The 24,540-nt window shown below is 35.0% G+C and overlaps 2 long non-coding RNA genes across 3 annotated transcripts in view; one reads left to right on the top strand and one right to left on the bottom strand.

Annotated features, from left to right (window-relative positions):
• The window catches only part of LOC129466011 (uncharacterized), a 124,209-nt gene that overhangs the window by 22,782 nt on the left and 76,887 nt on the right, over positions 1-24,540 (top strand). The window lies entirely within an intron of this gene.
• LOC134732881 (uncharacterized) lies at positions 7,724-13,455 on the bottom strand. The gene is made up of 3 exons (XR_010116440.1): positions 13,343-13,455; positions 9,809-9,928; positions 7,724-7,771 (listed from the first exon to the last, which is right to left on the bottom strand). It is a non-coding gene; the product is annotated as an uncharacterized lncRNA (long non-coding RNA).

Below are 24,540 nucleotides of genomic sequence, written 5' to 3' on the forward strand. Positions count from 1 at the left end.
CAAAGTATGAAATTTTGTCATAGTTTTAATTAAGCATCTGTAAAACTTAGTTTTCTTTTTCAAATATTTGATAGCTAGACGTGTTCGTTTCCCAGAACTGCTACAATAAAGTACAAACTGGACAGCTTAAAACAACAAAAACATATTATCTCACAATTATGAAGTCTCAAAGTCCAAAATCAGATTGTCTGAAAGACCATGCTCCCTCTGAAACTTTCAGAAAGGAATACTTCTTTGCCCTTTTCTACTTTTTGGTGGAAAAAAGTTTGCAGGTTATCTTTAGTGTTCCTTGGCATTCCTTGGCTTGCATCTGCAGCACTTCAATCTCTGCCTGTTGTCACATGATGTTCTCTCTGTGTCTCTCTTCTCTTTTTATAAGTATGTCAATCATACTGGATTGTGGGTCCACCTACTGACTTCATTAAAAAATTTGTTATTATTATTATTATTATTATTATTATTTAAGTTCTGGGGTATATGTGCAGAACGTGCAGTTTTGTTACATAGGTATACATGTGCCCTGATGGTTTGCTGCACCCATCAGCCCATCACCTACATTGGGTATTTCTCCTAATGCTATCCCTCCCCTGATCCTCTGACAGGCCCTGGTGTGTGATGTTCTCCTCCCTGTGTCCATGTGTTCTCATTGTTCAAGTCCCACTTATGAGTGAGAACATGCAGTGTTTGATTTTCTGTTCTTACATTAGTTTGTTGAGAATGGTAGTTTCCAGCTTCATCCATGTCCCTGCAAGGACATGAACTCATTCATTTTTATGGCTGCATAGTATTCCATGGTGTATATGTGCCACATTTTCTTTATCCAGTCTATCATTGATGGGCATTTGGGTTGGTTCCAAGTCTTTGCTATTGTGAATAGTGCCACAATAAACATACATGTGCATGTGTCTTTATAGTAGAATGATTTATAATCCTTTGGGTATATACCCAGTAATGGGATTTCTGGGTCAAATTGTATTTCTAGTTCTAGATCATTGAGGAATCACCACAGTGTCTTCCACAATGGTTGAACTAATTTACACTCCCACCCTGCAAAGACATTATTTCCAAATAAGTTCATATTCACAGATACTAAAGGTTAGGACTTTAACATATCTTTTTGGGAGACATACAGTAATTCAACCCACAACTTTAGGCATATGCTGCCATCAATTATATATTGAATTCAATATTGAATGTTATATATAATCGTATTTTTTTCAACTTATATGTGTCTTTGTATATCAAAACGTACCCACAAACACACACACAGATATATGGTTATATGCGTATTTGTAATTTTCTCTTCCCACCATATCAAACTTTGACATCCATTTGTTGAACTCTGACTTGCTTCCCTTAATTCTATTATACATGACATTGCTCCCCTTGTTTGAATTGAAGCTACTGTAATTCTGACTGATTAACCTAGTGAAAGGCAGTCGGGAGAAAGGGCCCAATCTTCTTATTCTAATAGCAACAAAAAAGTGCCTTAACAAAAACAATCTGTCAATACAATTTCTAAATTATAATAAACAAAAATAGTATGGAGCTCTTTTAGATTAGTAAAATCTACCTCTTTTTAATTTGTGGCAATTTTTAGTTTAAAAAAATCAGGTGTATGGTATTGACTAAAGAGAGAACAAAGCATAAAATCTCACCTGCACTAACATGTCAAAATTTTGCAGTAAACTAACAATTCAGAGAATACAGCCACTCCAGTACACCCAACAGAAATGTGAAACAACTGGGAAGCAGGACTACTGCAAAGCATGGCTAAATGACCTGATATGCATTTTGGAGTAGAGCATATGTGTGTATAGTATAAGATAAAAAATTAGCTATTTATAAATTAAAGATTCTGCATCATCCATAAACATTTATGGAGCACAGGTCATTTGCAAGGTCCACGTGTTAAGTTCTTATGTAAGACATTATACTATTTTTTAAAGTATGTAACCTGCGTTAAGAACTTGTATATATAGAAAGGGGGAGATACAAAGTAATATGTGCACATTACTTCAGTGATCAGCAAATTTGTACATTGTTTCTGTGTTTTCGTATGTGTCTCAACTATTGCTTTATTGATGTGACCAATAACTTAGTTTCACTAGTGATGTATAAAACATCAAAATCAAGAAATATCAAACTATACTAGGGTTTCTTATTTGCTTCTAATGCTATTTTGTGGGTGTTCAATATATCTTTGTGTGGTAAAGGTAAAAGTCCTCTCAGAGGACAATACCCTCAGTCATTATCTTATGAAAATATGAGTCAACATAGGAGCAGTGCCCTATTTCAAATTGTGATTGATAGATATTAGTCAATTTGCTTTCAGTTTTACCATAACAAAAGTGCTATTTCTCTGCTTCACCTGCTGGACCATGCCAGCTGGTTGGGAACCAAATCTCTAAAAGTACCAATTAAAATAAAAATAGCTAAATCTGGAATAAGTAATAAAGTACAGCTTTGGAACACTGTGAAAATATATAAGTGATCATTAGCAACACCTGCAGCCTACTTCACTTTGCTTATAATGACTCATTGACAATAGTCTAGTTATAGCACAAAAGGCTGAAAAGTGGAAACAGAAAAACTTCAACTTTCTTAGTGATAATTAGACTCAATTTCTTATAATTTCTTTTTATACTAACTTGTTTATATTTATATCAAACAGCATCAACATATCTATCCTCAAATTTTTCCATTATTCAACTAAAATACTCTGTGTGTGATAAAAAGAGATATTTAAAAAAATCATTAAGTTACTTATTAAATCAATATCTTCATCTGTAAAATGAGGAAATATGTCTAGCTGAGGACTGCACAGAGAGTGCCACTCTTTAATCCCACACCCGAGGTGGACATTGATTATGAAAGTTTTTCTGGTATGGATTATTCACAGCTTTTTCTATAAGGCTCTGATGTAGATTTTCTTGTTTCTTAAACCTATGGTCTGAAAGAATAGTTATCTTCTGCTCTTTTCATATATTGAATGTACTATGCTGTAACGGGGATAAGATAATTTCAATGAGGATTATCATTTAGAAAAAGAAACAATGGAAGAAACAGATCAGTAAGTGGTACATGGCAATGCAGAAACTCTCTAGGACCAGACATTGTGAAGATTCACTATCTTAGGGATGAGAATTTACAAGATTAGACCTGAGTCTGCTCTCTGGGTCCCTGACCACTATCCATTATGGTCCTTGTCTTGCCTCCTGCAGTAGTCTTCATTTTCTGTTATCTTGGTTGGATGTATTCGTAATGGATGTTGGAAAATATACCTTATTTATAGTCCATTTTATGATAATGCAAGAGTGGCAAATATTGTTGTAAGTCCCAAAAAGTTAAAAGAATTTGAGTAGAGGCTTATGATTTATTCAGGAATACAATTATTTCAAAAACTTAGTTCTATTTGCTTTCAGTCAGACTTGTAGCTGGTACAAACACTCATTTTTATTGTAATCATGTCTTTGAATGTGATTATTATTTCACAATCTTGATGAATATTTTCACTGTGTGTAGAATTCTAGTATGGCAGTTCTTTCCTTTCAGCAAATTAAAACCATCATCTACTGATACCTGCCTTCCATTGTGAACATTGAGCAGTCAGCTGTCAATGTAACAATTCAAAGTCATCTATAAACCCACAGTTCTTGCTTTCACGATATTTTCTTAAGATTTTTCTCCCCTCTTTTATTCTATTTTTTAAAAGATTTTGCAGTTTTACTAAATTGTAAAGTCAAGCATTCATACTGATTTTCTTATGTAAACTGTACTTTACAGTCATCAAATAGTCAATGGGAAAAGTGTCTCCTTATAAAAAGATTCCAATTAATACATAAGAAAATAATAATAGAATTATAGTATATCCATTTTGTAACTTTTAATCTATGAATAGATTTAAACATTGACTAGTTCTTGTTACAATTGTTATTTAACAATAGTAGATTTAAACAATCTTTTATTTTGCTCATAATTTTGTGTTGGAAATTCAGGAAGAACTTGGCTGGGCATTTCTCTCTTGGGGTCTCTCAGGCAATTGTAAGTAAAGGTCAGCCAAGGCTACAGTGATCTGAAGACTCAACTGGACTGAATATCCAGGATGTTTGGTTCTCAAGGCTAAAAGTTGATACTGGCTGTCAACTGAGAGCTCTAATGGGATTGACTGGAATATCTACAAGTGGATTATCCAGCATAGCAATCTCAGAGTAATTAGACTTGTCATATCGCGATTGTTCTCAACCTTGGAACTATTGACATCTTGTTGTAGGGGGTCTGTCCTGTGCATTGCAGGATGTTTAGCGGTATCCTTGCCTCTACCCACTAGATGGCAGTAGCACCACCCTCCCTATTGTCTCCAGACATTACTAAATGTCCCCAAAATGAGAGAGAGGATTAAATCGCCCCAGAAGGGAAATGATTGCCCTAGTGAGCATCCAAAAAGAGCCAGGAGAGCTGCATAATTTTTCTCTGACCTAGCTTCAAAAGTCTCACAGCATTATTTCCACTGTATTCTACTGGTTACAAGAAAATCACTACAGTAAATTGAGATTTGAGGAGAATCTCTTAATGGCAGAGTGTCAAAAAATTTTGAACATCTTTTAAAATACCTACAAATGGTGATTGACATCAAAAAGTGAAGAAAATACATGTGTATCTGATAAAACCTCTAGTTCTAACCAGAAATTTATAGAGAATACAGGGAATATACTAAATAATACACAGGGATTAATGAGCAAAATCCAATTGATCCAGGTGATGGGAAAATCTAAAAGTTCAAAGACCAAATTTATCCAACAAATAAAACTCAAGTCAAAAAAGATTGAGGAAAAGCCTAGAGATTAAAACAGACTGAAGAGACATGTCAACCATTACAATGCATATATTTTATCCGAATTATGATTTAAACATTGTAAGGAAAAATTATGAGACAACCAGAGAATTTGAATACTGAGTGAATATTTGATAATATTAAGAAATATTGTTACATTTTTTTCCTATGATAATGTTATTGAGTTTTTTTAAAAAAAGATTTATTTTACTTGGGAAACATATTCTGAAATAATTGAGGCTGAAATAATATGATGTCTGGAATTTGTTTCAAAATAATATAGGGCTTGAGTAAGGGGATCAGGCATTTCTAATTTTTAAAATTCGTATTTGGAAGATTGTCACAACTTTGTTCACTTTTAATCACTTTTACCAAATTGTTATATATGTATATTATATAAAATATAATATACATAATATATATTATATATTATGTATATTATATAAAATATAATATATAATATATATTATATATTATGTATATTATATAAAATATAATATATAATATATATTATATATTATGTATATTATATAAAATATAATATACATAATATATAATATATATTATATATTATATATAATAAAATATATATATATTATTTATATTATATTTTATTATATATAATATATATAATATATAATAAATATATGTATATTTTATTTATTATATATAATATAATATATTATACATAATGTATATATGCATATATATATAAAATTTTATTCAAATTATAAAATATATGACCATGATAAAAATTTTTGACAATAAAGTACTCTTTTAGGGAAAAATAGCAATAACTTAAAACATAGAGAAAACCAACATTAAGTTTTTCTGTGCTTCCTTTTGGTCATGTTTCTATTCATAGACATAATGGAAGCATAATTCAGATCACATTGTATTTGCCAATTTCTCAGTCAAAATTATATAGTGTACATTTTCCTATATTATTTAAATTTCTTCAATATTTCTCTGACAATAAAATTTTAATTGTGGACACATTAAGTCCTGCACAAACAAGTTAAATCCAAAGTCTTTTTCTGAATATTTAAAAAATATATTTTAAATGAAAACTTTTATTTTCCCACTGCGTCTACTCATGGGTTATGAATAGCATAGATTTAAAAATATTTTTTAAATCTCAAATCATTTCTTTCAGAAGTTTTTAATTGTTTCTCTTGGATTTTCTATGTATAATTTGTATTTTTTTTCCATTTTTCCAATGATATCTCTTACTTCTTCTTTTCTTTTTATGCTGGCAACATTTTCAACACATCATTAAATAATAATGGTCCTGATGATGGTATTTTTAAAAAATATGTTCTCCAAAATTTTAAAAATCAATATCAGATAATATGAGTGCTTCCAAATCCAGGATGTCATTTCAGTTTTGTCCAGTCCTCAGAAGATACAGGTTCACAGAAGTCTCTGGTGCAGAATAGCACCAAGAATTCTGCCATAACAATGGGCCATCTCTGTTCATAGGATCAGATTTCATTCAGTCATAATATTTGGGTCAATTCTAGGAGAACTGGAGATTGATCCCAAAGGCTTTAGGTTTAGAAAGCCTTTGGGGGTTTAATCTAATGATTGCTATCTCTGATATAAAGATGGAGAGCTGAGATGAATTCAGAGACTGAGCTCAAAACCTTTCAGGATATTGAAAGCCATAAGAGCCCACAACACAAATCCAAGATTTGTAAATGATGGACATTTGAAAACAGTTTCTTATCCTGAGGTCAGATGGCAAAGAGAAACACAATTACTGGCTGGGCGCGGTGGCTCACTCCTGTAATCCCAGCACTTTGGGAGGCCTCACTTGAGGTCAGGAGTTCAAGACCAGCCTGGCCAACATGGTGAAACCCTGTCACTACTAAAAATAAAAAAATTAGCTGGGTGTGGTGGCACATGCCTGTAGTCCCAGCTACTTGGGAGGCTGAGACAGAAGGATCACTTTAACCCAGGAGGCGGAGGTTGCAGTGAGCCAAGATCGTGCCACTGTGCTCCAGCCTGGGTGACAGAGCAAGACTCCATCTCAAAAAAAAAAAAAAAAATGACTGTAAAAAAATGATAAACTCTGAAGAAGCACAACTATGGCTCACAAATTACTGATTCTGAACATTGAGGTAAGTAGCCAGCAATGGGCATATATTATAGAGACAGATGACACTTTTGCACATCATTAAAGGAAAAAGAACAGTCGTCACATATTTTTTCATTAGTCAAAGAAATGCTTTCGTATGAGTAAAAAACAATAAATAGCTCTGATCAGCCATTTTTGACTGCCAGATATCTGATAAATTGAATACTAAACAAAGTACCATTTTAAAATTTATTTTATACAGAACAGAAGCTAAAAGCAGAAATTATAAAAGCTGTTACACCTACTCAGCTCTATTACATGTTGGAAAAACTGAACCAGAGAAACAATTACATACACTATCTCTTCTGGAAAAGCTGGATTGGGTTTTGGTCTGTATCAATAGATGAGTTCTCAGTCTTCCCACCTTTTTTCTTTTTTTCTTTTTTATCGTGTCCTACGACCTAATGCCAGAAAGAAAAAATAATTTTAGCCTGATTATGAAAGCTTGTATAATTAATAAACTCTCAGTAACTGGAAGTGTATGAATAGGGTATGGAGGATGATGACTAGCAACTTTGTTTAGAAGGGATTCAAACATCAGGAGGCTGATTGGGTTTTATGATCTGTAGTGTGATATCCAATGCTGAGTTTCTTTTATTCTTTAAAATCATAAAGTAAATTTTCCTTATGTCTTACCATGTTCCAGTTATCAATAAAGAGTAACAAATGACACCAAAACTTATTGATGTAAAACAATAATTTTATTATACTTGTGAATTCTGTGGACGAGGTAATTTAAACATGGCATAGGGGACATGGCTTTTATCTTCTCCACAATTTCTGCTCCACAATTTCAGCTGTCTCGATAAAATAAAAAAAAAAGATTAAAAATATTCTGTGATCACAATGCAAGGAAATAGAAACTAAATCAAAATAAATAATCAAATCCCCATCCAAAATGTCTGTAATTTAAAAAACTCTCTGTGAAACACCTAGACAAAAAGAGAAAAGAGCCCTGAAGTTACAGAATTTTTAGAATATACTTTTAATGGAAATACTATATATCAAAATATATAACTAAAGACAATACATAGCCTTACATAATTATTTTAATAAAAATGATAATATTTTCTAACACAAAAGTTTGAAAAGGAACTTTAAATTAAGCAAAAGAAAGGACAAAAGAGCAAAATTATACAGATAAAAGCAGAAATTAATCAGGTAGAAATTAGTAAAACAGTAAAAATAGTGATAGTTCATAAAAATATCCAGCAAAGTAAACAACTAGCTAACTTAATTTGAAAAAAAAAAAAAAAGAGAGCAAGCACAAGTATACAAAATAAGAGGTAATGAGTGGGAAATTATCATTGAAACACATGCATCAGCACTAATACACATGTATTGTAAGTAAGTATGAGTATTTTTAAAATTCAAAATCTGAAACACTTCTAGTCTCATGCATTTTAAGTAAGGGATACTTAAGTTATAGGCAATTCACTGTTGACTGAAACATTGTTAAGTGATGCATGACTGTACTCAACTTTGCTATAGTAGTGCTGTGTTAGTCCATTTGGGCTGTCTATCATAACAAAATACCATAAACTGGGTACATTATAAACAAATTTATTTCTCACTGGAGAAATAAATTTCCCAATGGCTACCGAATTTGTAAACTAATTGGAGCTCAAGATAAACTATTAAAATGAGTAAAAACTAGATTCTGGAGACTGGAAAGTCCAAGGTCAAGGTAGGTTTGGTGTCTGGGAACGGCTTGCTTTCTGGTTCCTAGATGACACCTTCTCCTTGTATTCTATGTGGAAATAACAAGGGGTCTCTCCTGGATCTGTTTTATAAGGCCACTAATTTTATCTATAAGGCCTCCACCTTCATGTCCTAATCACTTCCTAAAGGCCCTACTTCCTAATACCATCGTCTTGGGGTTTGGCATTTTAACATGTGAATTGGAGTGTGGCACAAACATTCAGACCATGGCAAGTTCAAAAGCAGTCATTGAAAATATGCAAATGATAAACATGGCTCAGTCCAATAAAACTTTAAGTATAGGCACTAGAAATTTAATTTCTTAATAAAGCTTTTTATATGTCCCAAAATATTATTATTATTTTGATTTTTTCCAACCATTTAAAAATGGAAAAATCTCTTCTTGTGTTGTCCAAAAATAGACAGTGAGCTATATTTGCCAACCTCTGGCTTAACCACTCAGTGATTATTATTGCTGGGTGGTAGACATCTATTTCCTGTTAGATGAAAGACAAGAAAATCTAGTGTTTAGTCTTTTTCATAGTTTATTTTGAACTCAAATTAACTTACAAATTCTGTAGCCATTGGGAAGAACAACGTTTTGATGCGTATAAAATCTGTTTTAATGTTTGTATTCTCTTTGACCTGCCTGTGACTGAAATTGTAGAACTGAAGCTATGTGTTCTCTCTGCATCTGTTTGTGTCTCTTTATATCATTGTCTATCCTCTAGCAATGCTTTACCTCTCATGGTTTTCCTACCTCTGAAAGCTTTTAATAAACTATATTGTTTTATATTTTATGTTAAAAGAACACTGATGGGATTGCTTTATGGAGAAAAATAAGCACTTAGATAAATAAATATTTTTTAAATTCCCAGAAAATAAGAAAATTCTACTATTTTAAATGAATTAGGCTTTTAAAATCATCTCTCTTACAGAAATTTCTAGCACAGAAACATTTTGGAAAGTGAGACTAGTTTAAATTTTTAAATTTAAAAACAAACAGCTAGAAGGAGGCAGAGCAAGAACGCTTCAGTGGTTATCTCCCCCTGGAAGAACACCAAATTGAACTATCCACACAAGAAAGCACTTTCGTAAGAACCAAAAATCAGGTGAACGATGATCATTAATACCTGGTTTTAACATCACATCAGGGAAAGAGGCACTGAAGAGGGTAGGAAAAAACAGTCTTGAATTGTCGACACCATCCCTCACCAGTTTCCTGCAGCAGCCACATGGTGCAGAGAGAGAATCTGTATTTGGGGAAGAGAGAGTGCAATGATGGTGGACCTTGAATTGAAACTCAGTGCTGTCTGTCACAGTGGAAAGCAACACAAGGTAGAATTCAGCTGGTACCCATATAGGGAGTATTTAGACAGCCCTAACGAGATGGAAATCATCCATCCCAGTGGTCAGAACCTGAATTCCAGGAAGCCTTTCCACCATGGGCTAAAGTGCTCTGGGGTTCCAAATCAACTAGAAAGGCAGTCTAAGCCACAAGAACTGTAATCCTGGGCAAGTCCTGGTGCTATGCTAGGCTCGGAGCCAGTGGACTTGGGGTACATGTAAACTAATGAAACCCCAGATGTGGTGGCCGAATGAGTGTTTGCATCACCCTTTCACTAACCCCAGGCAATACAGCTCGCAGATCTGGGAGAGACTCCCTCGCTTAGCTTGAGGAAAGGAGAGGGAAGAGTAAAGAGGACTTTGTCTTGCATTCTGGATACCAGCCTACCCACAGTGGTATAAGGCACCAAGCCTGATGCCCCCATTCCGGGCCCTAGCCTCCCAGACAACACTTCTAGAAACACAATGGGCCAGAAGACAACCCACTGACTTGAAGGGAAGGACCCGGTTTTGGCAAGATTCATTACCTGTTGACTTAAGAGACCTTGAGCCTTGAATAAAAATTAGCAATAGCCAGGCAGTACTACCATAGGCCTTGGGTGAGACCCAGTGCTGTGCTGGCTTCAGGTGTGAGCCAGCACATTCCCAGCTGTGGTGGCCAAAGAAAAAGAGTCCTTCTGCTTGTGAATAGGAGAGGGAAAGGTAAAGGAGACTTTGTCTTGCAGCTTGGGTAAGAGCTTGGCCACAGTAAGCTAGAGAACCAAGAAGACTCCTGGGGTTCCCAATTCCATGCCTTGGCTCCTAGGTGGTCACTTTCTGGACCTACCTAGAGGTAGAAGCTAGAGGGGAGCTCACTGCCCTGAAGGGAGAGAGCCAGGCCGAGCAGCATTTATCACAAGCTGACTGAAAAGCCCTTGGGCCTTGAGTGAACCACAATCATTAAATGTTTATTATCTACAGATAACAGATAACATGCTGTAGATGATTTTTTATATATTCTAATGTGTGCCTGAAGGCTCTCCTATAAATTACAGACCCAAGTTTTTGTCTTCACAAAGGGCAACCTGAAAGCCTCATAGAATGGACTGTACAAGATACAGTAAGCCCCCCATCTGCAGTTTTACTTTCCATGGTTTTGGTTACCTATGGTCTGTCACAATCCAAAAATATTAAATGGAAAATCCCAGAAATAAACAATTCATAAGGTTTAAATTGTGCACAATTCTGAGTAATGTGATGAAATTTTATACCATCCAGCTCTATCCAGGCCTGGACATGAATCACCCGTTTGCTCATGCTCAATGTATCTATGCTGTAGATACTACCAACCAGTTAGTCACTTAGTAGCAATCTTTGTTTACCAGATTAACTGTTGTGGTATAGCAGCGCTTCTGTTCAAATAACCCCTATTTTACTTAGTAATGAATCCAAAGTGGAACAGTAGTGATGCTGGCAATTTGGATATGAAAAAGGAAAGCAGTAAATTGCTTCCTTTCAGTGAAAAAGTGACAGTTCTCCACTAAATTAGGAAAAAAACATAGTGTATATAAGGTTTGATATTTTTCATGGTTCTAGGCATCAACCAGGTGTCTTGGAATGGCCCTTGAGGATAAGGGAGGACTATTGTACTCCAAGTGATACTTCAAAGGATAGACTCTTGGGCACAAACTCTTGAGCTGGCATTGCTTAGATAACTTTTCAGACCATACCATTGACTGAGTCAGGATTTCCAGAACTCTTTTTAGTATACAGGTAAAAGACTTCATGAAATCAGACCACTGAACCAAATTTAGCAAACAAGAATTAATTAAATAGCACAGCAGTCCCCAAACTTTTTGGCACCAGGGACCAGTTTTGTGGAAGACAATTTTTCGATGGGCTAGAGGAAAGGTGGAGGGATGGTTTCGGGATGAAACTGTTTCACTTCAGATCATCAGGCATTAGTTAGATTCTCATAAGCAAGCAGCGCAGCCTAGATCCCTCGCATGTGCAGTTCACAATAGTGTTTGTGCTCCTATGAGAATCTAATGTTGCCACTGATCTAACAGGAGGCAGAGCTCAGGTGGTAATGCTTGCTTGCCTGCTGCTCATCTTTCTGCTGTGTGGCCTGGTTCATAGCTAGTCACAGGGTGGCCTGGGGCTAGGGACCCCTGAAATAGCACTCATTGAACTGATTAGAAAAATTTTTTTCTAGTTATCTGTTTAAAATATTGTTGGTGCCATTTCTTTTCTGGTTATTTGAGATATTGTTGGTGCCATTTTAATGCTCTATTTTCTTATGGCTATATAAGGAAATCCTGTCTTTTCTTGAATGACCTCTAATGCTTAAATTAATAGATTGCTTTGTAAATAGAAATGAAACATTTTAAACTTATGTCTGCTTCTCAGCGAAACCCAGAATTCAGAAACTTTTACTAGATACCCTTTGTTCTTCATGGCAACAGAGTCATTTGTATAGATTTTGTGAACAGTTCTCCTCTACATCAGAATTTGAGGGAAAGAGACTTTGTGACAGTGAACAGTTTGCAAAGTGGGAAAATACAGCCTTCAGTATAAATTGAAAGTGTATTCCAGAGAACAAACAGAGGGTTTGGGTTGTTTTTTAAATTGCTTATTGTAGAGCAATTTACAAAAAATTGTTTGGGGGGGGTCTCACTATGTTGCTCAGGCTGGCCTCAACCCATCTTCCTGCCTCAACATCCCAAAGTGGTGGGATTACAGGCAGAAGTCACTGTTTCTGGCCAGGGTTTGGATTTTATAGCAAAAGCTCTCATTCAGGTTCCCAATCAGGTTCATTTATGCAAATAAAGGATTCAAGTTGACTTAGTTGTGATTGGTCAATATAGCTGAGTTCTGATTGGGCAATTCATCTCAGCTGTAACTGGTTGATACAGCAGAGCTCTGAAAACTCCCAGATTTAAAGAGGTGCAGGTTGAGCGGGAAGTCAGAGTGTGTGTGTGTCCTGTAGTCAGCAAGTGGCTGCTTGGCTCTATTTTAAATTTAGGCCCAGTTAGCTAGTTGGAATCCATCTTGAGGGATTTGCTCTTTCAAGCTCACTTTTGTTCACAGATTGAAGTAGAATCTTTCCTCCTTTTAATCCAGAATATAATTGCACAAATTTCTTATGTAACCAAGACCTTACTTTTGGTGGGATATTTGAGACAAATTCTCATTCAGTCAGTTATGATGAACCACTATTAAAGAACAAAGTTGACTTAATACATAGATGTATGGCTTAAAAAGACCTCCTATGAAAACTGACATGATGCCTGACGTATGCATTCCCAGTCTTACACATAGTAAGGAAGGTCAGCTCTTACCAGGCTGGTAGATTTAGCAAATCTTGGGAACCTCACAGAAATGGAAATTCCTCTAAATGGTAGAGGTTACAGGTGAAGTTCGGTGGAGAAAGTTTTTGGGGGTTTGATTTACTAGCCCTGTAATACCTGCAATACCAAAAATAGAGGCTTTTAAAGTCCTATCTGAAATTTCTTATGGAAACTTTCAAACAAATGTTAATTCTATAGCTTTAGTGGTTGCTTGATACCTTATGCCTGTATTTTTGCAAAGCAACTCAAGGAGGCCTTATATGTTTAGTTATTATTCTTGCTTCACTTATGTGAACCATAATCACAAACCTGAATGAAACAAGCCTTTTTGTGAATAAGCATAACCTCGAGAAAGAGAGAGATTATTTATGATCATAAGGGGAGTAGAGTGACTGCCAGGAAGAATTGTGGATAAGTTTCTAGATGTCACAAAAGAAATTACTAAATGTCCTTTCATTGGGATGCTGGGCATTGCATAACCAGTCCTCTGGGAATTGTGTAATTCCGTGATTTGTGCATGTTTGGTTATCTTTAGATGGGTGTCACTTGTTTCCTGCTCATAGTAATGCAAATGGTTCATTTTCATGGAAAAGCAAATGAATTTTGACAGGTAAAGATATCTATATATAGATATATTTAACATATGTAATAAATTTAACATATACAAATTTAACATATGTATGTTAAATTTACTATATTAGATATATAACATATATTAACATACCTATAACATATATTATAGATATCCTACATATTAATATACATATCTTAATATCTAATAATCAATATAGATTAACATATATCTTAATATACATCTATTGTATATTTTATATAATATATAAATAAATATTTAATAGATAATCTTTTATCTTTTATCAGAAGTTTTCCTTCAAAAGACACAGCAGAAAAAGTGTTACAATTATAATTTTGGAACATATTAGTGCAACACATATGACTGATGATTATTGCATCTAGAATATAATATATAAAGAACCACTATGAAGCCCTAAGGAAACAACAGCCTCAAAAGTCATTTTATTTATTAGGTATTTGATGTATAACAATATTACTCCCAAACTCAGCAACTATAAAACAGTAAATATTCATTATCTCACAGATTCCATGGATCAGAAATTCAGGTGGGTACCTCTGACCCAGGGTCTCTCACAAAGCTGCCATCAAGGTGTCAGGAGATGCTGTAGTCTCCTTTACAGGCTCTGCTAGGGGAGAATCCACTGTTATGCTGTCTCATACGGTGGTTGACAGAATTTAGTTCTTGCCACCCCATTGAACTGAGAGCCTCAATTCCTTGCAGCTACTGGCCAGAGCCCTCCCTCAGTTTCTTATCTTGTGGGCCTCTCCATATGGCAGCTCACAACCTGAGTCCTGGATTCTCACAATGTGAGTCCATGAAAGGGTGAGAGAGAGGAAACTGAAGCCACAGTCTCCTGGTAACCTAATCTCAGAAATGATATCTAATCATTTTCTGCAATGTTCTATTTCTTACATGCAAATCACTAGGTCTAACTCCTCACTCAAAGGGAAGAGATTATAGAAGGAGGCAAAGATCACTAGGGTTCATGTTAGAGGCTGCCTATCCCAGTCAAGAGTAGAAATTTATAGAACAAGAAACCTATTAAAGAATGTTTAACCTTCTTAATAATAAAGAAAATGCAAACTAAGACCACAATTTCACAATCACTAGATTCATTTTTAAAAGTAAAAGTCTGACAATACTATATGTTAGCAAGAGTTTGCAGAAATGAGGAAGTGATGAGAATGTAAACTGATACTATTTTAGGAAGTAATTTCTCATCACTTAGTAAATTTCCACTGACTCATAATCTGACTCAGTAATTCTTCTCCCACATATATAGTCTAGAGAAATTGCACGTGAACATCAGATGTTCAAAATGTTCTTAAACACATTGTTCATAATAGCAAAAAACAATCAGAAGCTTAAATAAATAAATGAGTGATGGCAGATTAATACAACAGAGTACAGTACTCGACAGCTGCATTTATCAATAAATATTTGTGAGGAAATAAAGTCACAGAAAAGAAATATAGTATGATCCAATATAAATGTTCAAAAAAGGAAAAGCTAAGTAATATCTACTTTAGGAATGCATTTACAGTATATATGGCTACAGTATAAAGAAAAGCAAATGATGTGATTATACAAAGTTCAAACTGCTGGTTCTATGTGTGTGGGAGGGAGGGAGATGTTATGGAAATAGGCTCATAAGAGGCTTTAACTTTTTCTTCAGCTGAGTGATACATACATGAGTATTCATTTATTTTTTGGTTATTACTTCTAAACCACACACTTACATCGTATACATTTTCAATGACATGCTTTGCATTTTTAACTAAAATTAATGAATTTCTTTGACATGAAGAGTACTGTATATGTCACAGCATCCAGTAAGGATTAACCAAAGCAAGTCATGACTGCATTATATTAATGGAAAAGCATCTCTATAAGGACTTTGTTATAAGGACCCATCAAAGATTGATTCAATAACTGTTCATATTTTCATGAATGCATTCCCTGAATATAGTGGGAATATTCCTGTATTATAGTTATCCTTATTGCTCTTCTTCAACTGTTTTTAATATGTTAAATATTTCTTTTGTTAAGGAGAGTATACTGATTTTATATTTCCTAAACTACTGTCTCTAAAGAAGGAAATAAGTAATTAAAGTAATATGATTATCTGAATTTAATATCACACCAATGAACACCACTTCAGTTCTCTCAATAGTATCTAGTGTTTTTAAAAAATCAATTTACAAGAAACAAAAAATGAATGACAGGATTCAAATATGCAAAAACTTAAATGAAACAAGGGAATTCTTCAGGATGTGTTATACACATACTATTTATTCAAATAAATTAGTTTGTGTTAAAAGTAAAATCTTGAAAATAATAACACGGTGTCAGAGCAAATATTATTAAATTAATTACATAAACCAGCACCATGTTTAACTTAGCAAAATATTAGGTCTAAATTATTTGCCTCCAGTGACCCCTGAAAAGGGTTTATATTTGTGGTTTGAATTTAAGAAACTTAGAAATGCTAATCATTACATCTGGAAATTAAAATCTTAAACTGCTAGATTAATGAGTGTTTTCAATGAACTCTAACATGCAGAATAGTAAAGACAGGAATTTGTTTTGATGAAAATTATCAGAATTTTTTTAAAACATTTTCAATACTGAGGTTGGATAAATCAAACATGATGCAGTATAATTTAGAAATACATCAATCTTCGTTATAAAACAGAATGAAGCTAAATTAATTAAATGATGTTACTAAAAGTAGGAATTTAATTTTTTTCACAAGTTTGTAAACTTAAAAATGAAGCAACACCAATACATTGAAATTGTTTTCCTTTAAAAACACATTTCTAAATTTATAGCTTTCCTACTGCTTAAGATTGATAAGCAGTAAAACATGGGGTCCATTATGTAGAGACTTTTTACCTTTTTTTGTAAAATATTACATACTCCAAACTCTTGTATTAATCAACCTAACGATTGTTCATGTTTCATGTAGAACTATGATCAACTTTCTAAATGAGTACAGTGCAAAGCATTTGACTTTCAAAATGTTTTAAACATTTGATAACTACTTAAAATCTTAATGGAATTATCTCCATATCATGTATGTATTGGAGAACATGAAAAAGACATCTTATTCTTTTATATATAATAAGCTTGGGACTTGAGGGGTGAATAAGACTTACCTGATCCCTTCACTTAAAGATCACAGTGTATTAGGAAGAAAAAAAGACACATCATCAGGCAATCACTTATAATTGTGATTAGTGCAACTGAGAAAGAATAAAGTTGCTCCATTCTATATAAAACTATAATTGACAATGCCCAATTTAACCTGGGGAACCCCAGGAGGAAGCTCAGAGTAAATGAGCAGAAAAAGTAAAGGAAAAGGGGATGTCATGGAGAGGGGGAATGTCTCAGGTGGGAAGCATCATGACCTTTCAGGAACTTGAAAGATAGACAGTGACTGGGACGCAGAAATATGGAAGAGGGGAATAAAAGGAGGAGGTGGGGAAAAGGAACAGAGTTTAGTTCCTTTTTCCATTTTCAATCACTATCCTGGTGAGATGCAGGTTACCTTTCCCTTAAGTGCTGTACCCACCTCCTCCAAAATATTTCTGCTTAAATTCAAACTGCACATAGCTCCCAGAATATATTTTTCTTAGGCTCATTGCCATTGTGATAATTTATAGTGAAATATTGTACGTTGTAACATACTTAATAATGCACATTGGGAGAATATGTAATAAGTCATTAGCCCTGCTTGATCTTGCTTTCGTGTCCTGCGTCTTAAATCTCACTATCTTGAATGTAAATGAGTTAAAAGGCCCACGTAAAAGACACAGAATGGCAGGTTGCATAAAAAAGCAAGACTCTGTTGGGCGCAGTGGCTCACGCCTGTAATCCCAGCACTTTGGGAGGCCGAGGTGGGCAGATCACGAGGTCGGGAGATCGAGACCATCCTGGCTAACACAGTGAAACCCCATCTCTACTAAAAATACAAAAAGTTAGCCGGGCGTGGTGGCAGGCACCTGTAGTCCCAACTACTCGGGAAGCTGAGGCAGGAGATTGGTGTGAACCCGGGAGGCAGAGCTTGCAGTGAGCAGAGATCACACCACTGCACTCCAGCCTGGGCGACAGAACGAGACTCCGTCTAAAACAAAACAAAAACAAAAACAAAACAAACAAACAAAAAACCAAGACTCAGCCATGTGCTGTCTTCAAGACACTATTCTCACATGCAATGACACCCATAGGCTAAAAGTAAAGTAATGGAGAAAGATCTGTCAAGAAAATGGAAAACAAAAAAGAGAAGAGGATGCTATTCTTTTGGAAAAAACAGACTTTAAATCAACAATGATGAAGAAGGAGAAAGAAGGGCATTACATAATGATAAAGGGTTCAATTCAACAAGAAGACTTAACTATCCTAAAGATATAAGCACCCAACACTGGAGCACCCAGAGTTAAAACAAGTTCTTAGAGACCTATGAAGAGATTTAGATAACCATACAATAAGAGTGGGAGACTTCAACATCCCACTTACAGTGTTAGAAAGATCATTGAGGCAGAAAACTAACAAAAATATTCAGAATCTAAGCTTGACACTTGACCAAATGGATGTAACAGACATCTGCAGAACACTCCACTCAACAACAACAGAATATACATTCTCATCTGCACATGGCATATACTCTAAGATTGCCCACACACTCGACCCTAAAGCAATTCTCAAAAAAATTTTTAAAAAACTGAAATTATTTATTGATTTGTGTATGAACCAACCTTCCATCCCAGGCATAAACCCTACTTGATGGTGATGGATTAGCTTTTTGATGGGCTGCTTGATTTGGTTTGTAAGTATTTTGTTGAGAATTTTTGCATAAATGTTTGTCAAGGAAATGGGTATGAGATTTTCTTTTTTTATTGTGTCTCTGGCAGGTTTTGGTATCGGTATGATGCTAGCCTCATAGAATGAGCTGGGGAAGAGTCTGTCCTTCTCAAGTTTTTGGAATAGTTTTAGTGGGAATGATGCTAGCTCTTCTTTGTAACTTTAGTAGAATTTGGCTGTGAATCCATCTGGTTGGGCTTTTTATGATTGGTAGGCTACTTATTACTGATCCAATTTTGGAGCTAATTATTGGTCTGTTTATGGAATCAATTTCTTCCTGTCTCAGTCTTGGGAGGGTGTATGTGTCCAGGAATTCATCCATCTCTTCTAGGGTTTCTAGTTTATGTGCATCAGAGTAGTCTCCGATCGTTCTTTGTATTTCTGTGGGGTCAGTGATAACATCCCCTTCATAATTTCTAATTGTGTTCAGTGAAGTATTCTTTCTTTTCTTTATTAGTCTAGCCAGCAGCCTATCTATCATTAATTGTTTTTTTAAGCAAACTCTTGGATTCGTTAATCTTTGGAATTGCTTTTTGTGTCTTGATCTCCTTCAGTTCAGCTCTGATTTTTGTTATTTCTTTTATTCTGCTAGATTTGGAGCTGATTTGCTATTGCTTCTCTAGTTCTTTTAGTTGTAATGTTAAGTTGTTAATTTGAAATCTTTCTAACTTTTTGATGTGGGTGTTTAGTGCTATAGATTTCCCTCTTAACAAGGCCTTAGCTGTGTCCTAGAGATTCTAGTATGTTCTAGATTTTTTTTTTTCTTTGGTGTCAAAGAACTCCTTGATTTCTGCCTAGGAATATAGCCAACCAGGAAGGTGAGAGATCTCTTTAATGGGAATTACAAAACACTGCTGAAAGAAATCAAAGATGACACAAAGAAATGGAAAAACATTCCATGCTTATGGTTAAAAGAATCAATATTATTAAAAATGGCCATACTACCCAAAGCAATTTACAGATTCAATGCTATTCCTATCAAACTACCAATGACATTCTTCACAAAACTTGAAAAAAAGACAACTATCCTGAAATTTATATGGAACCAAAAAAGGGCACAAATAGGCAAAGCAGTCCTAAGCAAAAAGAACAAAGCTGAAGGCACTACATTACCCAACTTCAAACTGTCCCACAGGGCTGCAGTAAACAAAACATCAGGGTACAAAAGCAGACATACAGACAAATGGGACAGTTTAAAGAACCCAGAATAAAAGCTATACACCTACAATCATCTGATCTCTGACAAAGTCAACACGAATAAGCAATGGGGAAAGGACTCCCTATTCAATAAATTGTGCTGGAATAACTGGCCAGCCATACGCAGAAGACTAAAACTGGACCAATTCCTCACATCATATACAAAAATCCACTCAAGTTGGATTAAAGACTTAAATGTAAAACCCAAAACTATAAAAACCCTTGAAGACAACATAAGCAATACCATTCTGGACGCAGGAACTGGTAAAGACTATAGGACAAAGATGCCACAAGCAATAGCAATAAAAGCAAATATTGACAGAGGGCATCTAATTAAACTTAAGAGCTTCTGCACAGCAAAATAAACTATCAACAGAGTAAACAGTACAGAATGGGAGAAAATATTTGCAAACTGTGTATCTGACAAAGGTCTAATATCCACAAATTACAAGAAAAAAATACAACCCCATTAAAAAGTGGACAAAAGACATGAACAGACACTTTTCAAAAGAAGAAATACATGCAGCCAACAATATGAAAGAAAGCTCAACATCACTGATCATCAGAGAAGTGCAAATCAAAAACACAATGAAATACCATCTCACAACAGTCAGAAAGGCTATTACTAAGAAGTCAAAAAATAACAGATGCAGAGGTTGTCGAGAAAAGGGCACACTTGTACACTGTTGGTGGAAGTGGCAATTAGTTCAGCCATTGTAGAAAGCAGTGTGGGGATTCCTCAAAGAGCTAAAAACAGAACTACTATTCAACCTAGCAGTCTCATTACTGGGTGTGTATACTCAAAGGAATAGAAATTGTTCTACCAGCACTATTAACAATAGCAAAACATGGAATCAGTCTAAATGCCCATCAATGGCAGATTGGATAAAAAATAAATGTTTATATATATACACCATGAATACTATACAGCCATAAAAAAGAATAAGATCATGTCCTTTGCAGGAACATGGATGGAGGTGCAGGCCATTATTTTTAGGAAACTTATACAGTAACAGAAAACCAAATATTGCATGTTCTTACTTACAAGCGGGAGCTAAATGATAAGGACACATGGACACAGAGAGGAACAGTAGACACTGGGTGCTACTTGAGGTGGAGGGTGAAAGGAGGGAAAGTATCAGAAAAAACTAGCTATTGGGTAGTAGGCTTAGTACACGAGTGATGAAATAATCTGTACAATAAATCCCCATGACACAAGTTTACCTCTATAACGAACCCGCACATGTACTCCTGAACCTGAAATGAAAGTTTAAAAAAGTGTGATACATATACACCATGGAATGCCACAAAACCATAAAAAAGAATGAAATCATGCCCTTTGTTCCAATATGGATGCATCTGGAGGCCATTATCCTAAGACAATTAACACAGGAGGAGAAAGCCAAATACAGCATGTTCTCACTTACAACTGAGAACTAAACTTTGAAAACACATGGAAACAAAGAGGAGAACAATAGACACAGGAATTTACTTGAGGTTGTAGGGTAGCAGAGGGGTAGGGATCAAAAAACTACCTATCAGGTACTATGCTCACTACCCAGGTGATGAAAAAATTGTACACGAAATCCCAGTGACATGCAATTTACCCATGTGACAAACCTGCACATGTATCCCCTGCACGTAAAATAAAAGTTGGAAGAAAAAATTCAAAATAAAAATAAAATAGAAAAAAAGTAATGTGAGAACAACTTAACCATCCATTGAAGAATGAATTGGAAAACAAAATGTGGTATATGCATACAATTAAATATTATTTAGACTTGAAATAGAAGGAAATTCTGACACATGCTAGAATATGGATTAACCTCGAAGACATTATGCTTACTAAAGTAAGCCAGTCACAAAAAGGAAAATATTGTATGATTTTACTAACATGAGGTTTCTAGAGTTGTCAAATGCGTAGAGACAGTAAGTAGAATGGTAGTTACCAGGGACTAGTGAGGGAGAGATACTGGAGAGTTAAGCATTTGATTGGTACAGATTTTCAATTGGGGAAGATGAAAAAGTTCTGGATAGATGGTGGTGATAGTTTCAACATAATGAATATATTTAATGTTGCAGAAACATATACTTAAATTGTTTGAAATGTTAACTTTTGTGTTATGTGTATTTTATCACAATAAAAAATGTGTTTCATTCTGAATATATTTGGAAAGTAGAGTCCCAATCTGAAGGATTTTATGGGAATATGAAAAAGAGGTTTAGGGTTAGGGCAAATAAAATTAATAGAGAAGTCAGCAAGAATTGGAGATTTGAGGTGAAAATCAGATGTGTTGTGAGATTTTGTTGAGATTGAAGTGAAAATGAACAACTGTATTGTTGTAATTGATTGCTAACTGCTTTTCTGGCTTCTGCTCTGGCCTTGAGGTCTAATCTCAAAACAGCAAAAGAGCAAACCTTATAAATTTAAGTCAGAGTGTTTACATCAATACCGAAAATCTCCACTAGACCCCCCACCTCATCCACAGTAAAATGCAAAGCTTTAAAGCAGGTCTGCAAGGCTCTGCATGACCTGTCTCCATGTGCCCTCTAATTCTTCACATCACTTACTGCTCTCCAGTCACACCTGACCTCCTCTAGTTTTTCTTGATTACCCCACATATGGTATCACCTGAGGACTCTTATACTGGCTGTCTCCTCTGCCTGGAATGTTCCCCCTGCCCCCCAATCCCCCTGCAGCTATTGGCTTGTCTATACATCCTTCAGATCTTTCTATTTAGCAGTCTTATTAGTGAGGTCTCACCTGACAGAATATACAATGAAAAGCCTTCCCTTCCTTGTGCCCGGGCCTGCTTTATTTTTTGATCTACTACTTATTACCAGATGGCGTATCATTTATTTACATGTTTGTTTACTTCTTTTCCCTCATAGAGTTTAAGCTCTATAAAGGAAGAGATCGTCTATTTAGTTCACTCACTTATCTCCAATGCATAAAAGAGTATCATATGTGGCATCTGATAGCTTCTTTATACATTTGTTAAATAAGTAAACGAATGGGCTTTTTCTGACCACCCTAGAGATGTTTTCAGAACTGATTGTGTACTGCTCTTAATTTGTAGTAAAGAACTGGGACTGCTTGCCTCTCTACAGTTTTCTTTATTTACTATATAGTCCTAAATATACTGTATTACTGATTTTACACCTAAGATATGAAACAAGCAGTAGGTATTTACATTTTCAATTGTTCCATAAATGTAACTTTTTACAGTTTTGTTTGAATCAGGATCTAAACAAGGCCCTCACATTGACATTGCCTAATAGGAGTTTTAAACATTCCCCTGGATTTTTTTTTTCTTTTTTTGTATGTTGGGGGGTGGTCAGGGGGCTTACAGTTTTGTTGTTGTTGTTGTTGAAGAAACTAGGTCATTTGCTTATTGAGTTTTCCAGTTTGAATTTCCCTGATTTCACCCTCATCATGATGTTTAAAATGTTCCTATGTCCCCTGTACTTCCTATAAATGTGTTTAAAAGGCCAGGAATGGTGGCTCACACCAGTAATCCCAGCATTTGGGAGGCCAAAGTGGGTGCATCACCTGAGGTCAGGAGTTTGAGACTAGCCTGGCCAACATGGTGAAACCCTGTCTCTACTAAAAATACAAAAAATGAGCTGGGTGTGGTCGGGGGTGCCTGTAATCTCAGCTACTTGGGAGGCTGAGGCAAGAGAATTGCTTGAACCCAGGAGGTGGAAGTTGAAGTGAGCCAAAATCGTGCCACTGCACTCCAGCCTGGGCGACAGGAGAAAAACTCCCTCTCAAAAAGCAAACAAACAAACAAATAAATAAATAAATGTGTTTAAATGTGTTCTTGAGTTGAGACTCAAGGTTTAGACTCAGAGTCTAATTATTATTATTGTTATTTTTGGCAATACCACTTCAGTGGTGGTTAAGTGTTCTATCAGCCAGCACTCAATATTTGGTTGTCTCACTTTCCAAAATAGGTATTTTTGTAAATCATTACAGATTCAGTTCATGTGTTCTTTTTTTCCCTCCTTTATTCTTTGGCTATGTCTCCTTTGTTGGGAATATATTCTTCCCATCCAGGTTTTCATGCTTTAATAATATAGTTATGCATACATAAATAACCTATTTTATATTAACACAATAACATTTATGTCACTGTAAATGGTATCATATTTTATATTGGATACTAAAACTTACTTTTCCCACTAAAAGTTTTTCTCTCAATTATTCAAGTTAAAACATGTTTCTATTTTATCTATTTTAATAGGCATTCAGTATTCCATAATATGAATGTTATGATATATTTGTTTCCCATTTAATTAATGCTGCAATATTTTTGTAGGTACGTGTGTATAGATATAGAATTACTCAGTCCTATAGGAGACATATTTTAAACTTTACTATATCCTGACAAATTGTTTCCCAGTTCCCTGATAACATTTCAAACACCCATCAGCATTGTTTTCCCAAATGTACAGCAACACTTGGCATTGTTAGATTTTAAATTTTTGCCAATCTGATATTGTCAAATCCTTACCATTTTTGTTTTCCTTT

Source organism: Symphalangus syndactylus, chromosome 17, assembly GCF_028878055.3.
Source record: "Symphalangus syndactylus isolate Jambi chromosome 17, NHGRI_mSymSyn1-v2.1_pri, whole genome shotgun sequence".
NCBI classification, from domain to species: Eukaryota; Metazoa; Chordata; class Mammalia; order Primates; family Hylobatidae; genus Symphalangus; species Symphalangus syndactylus.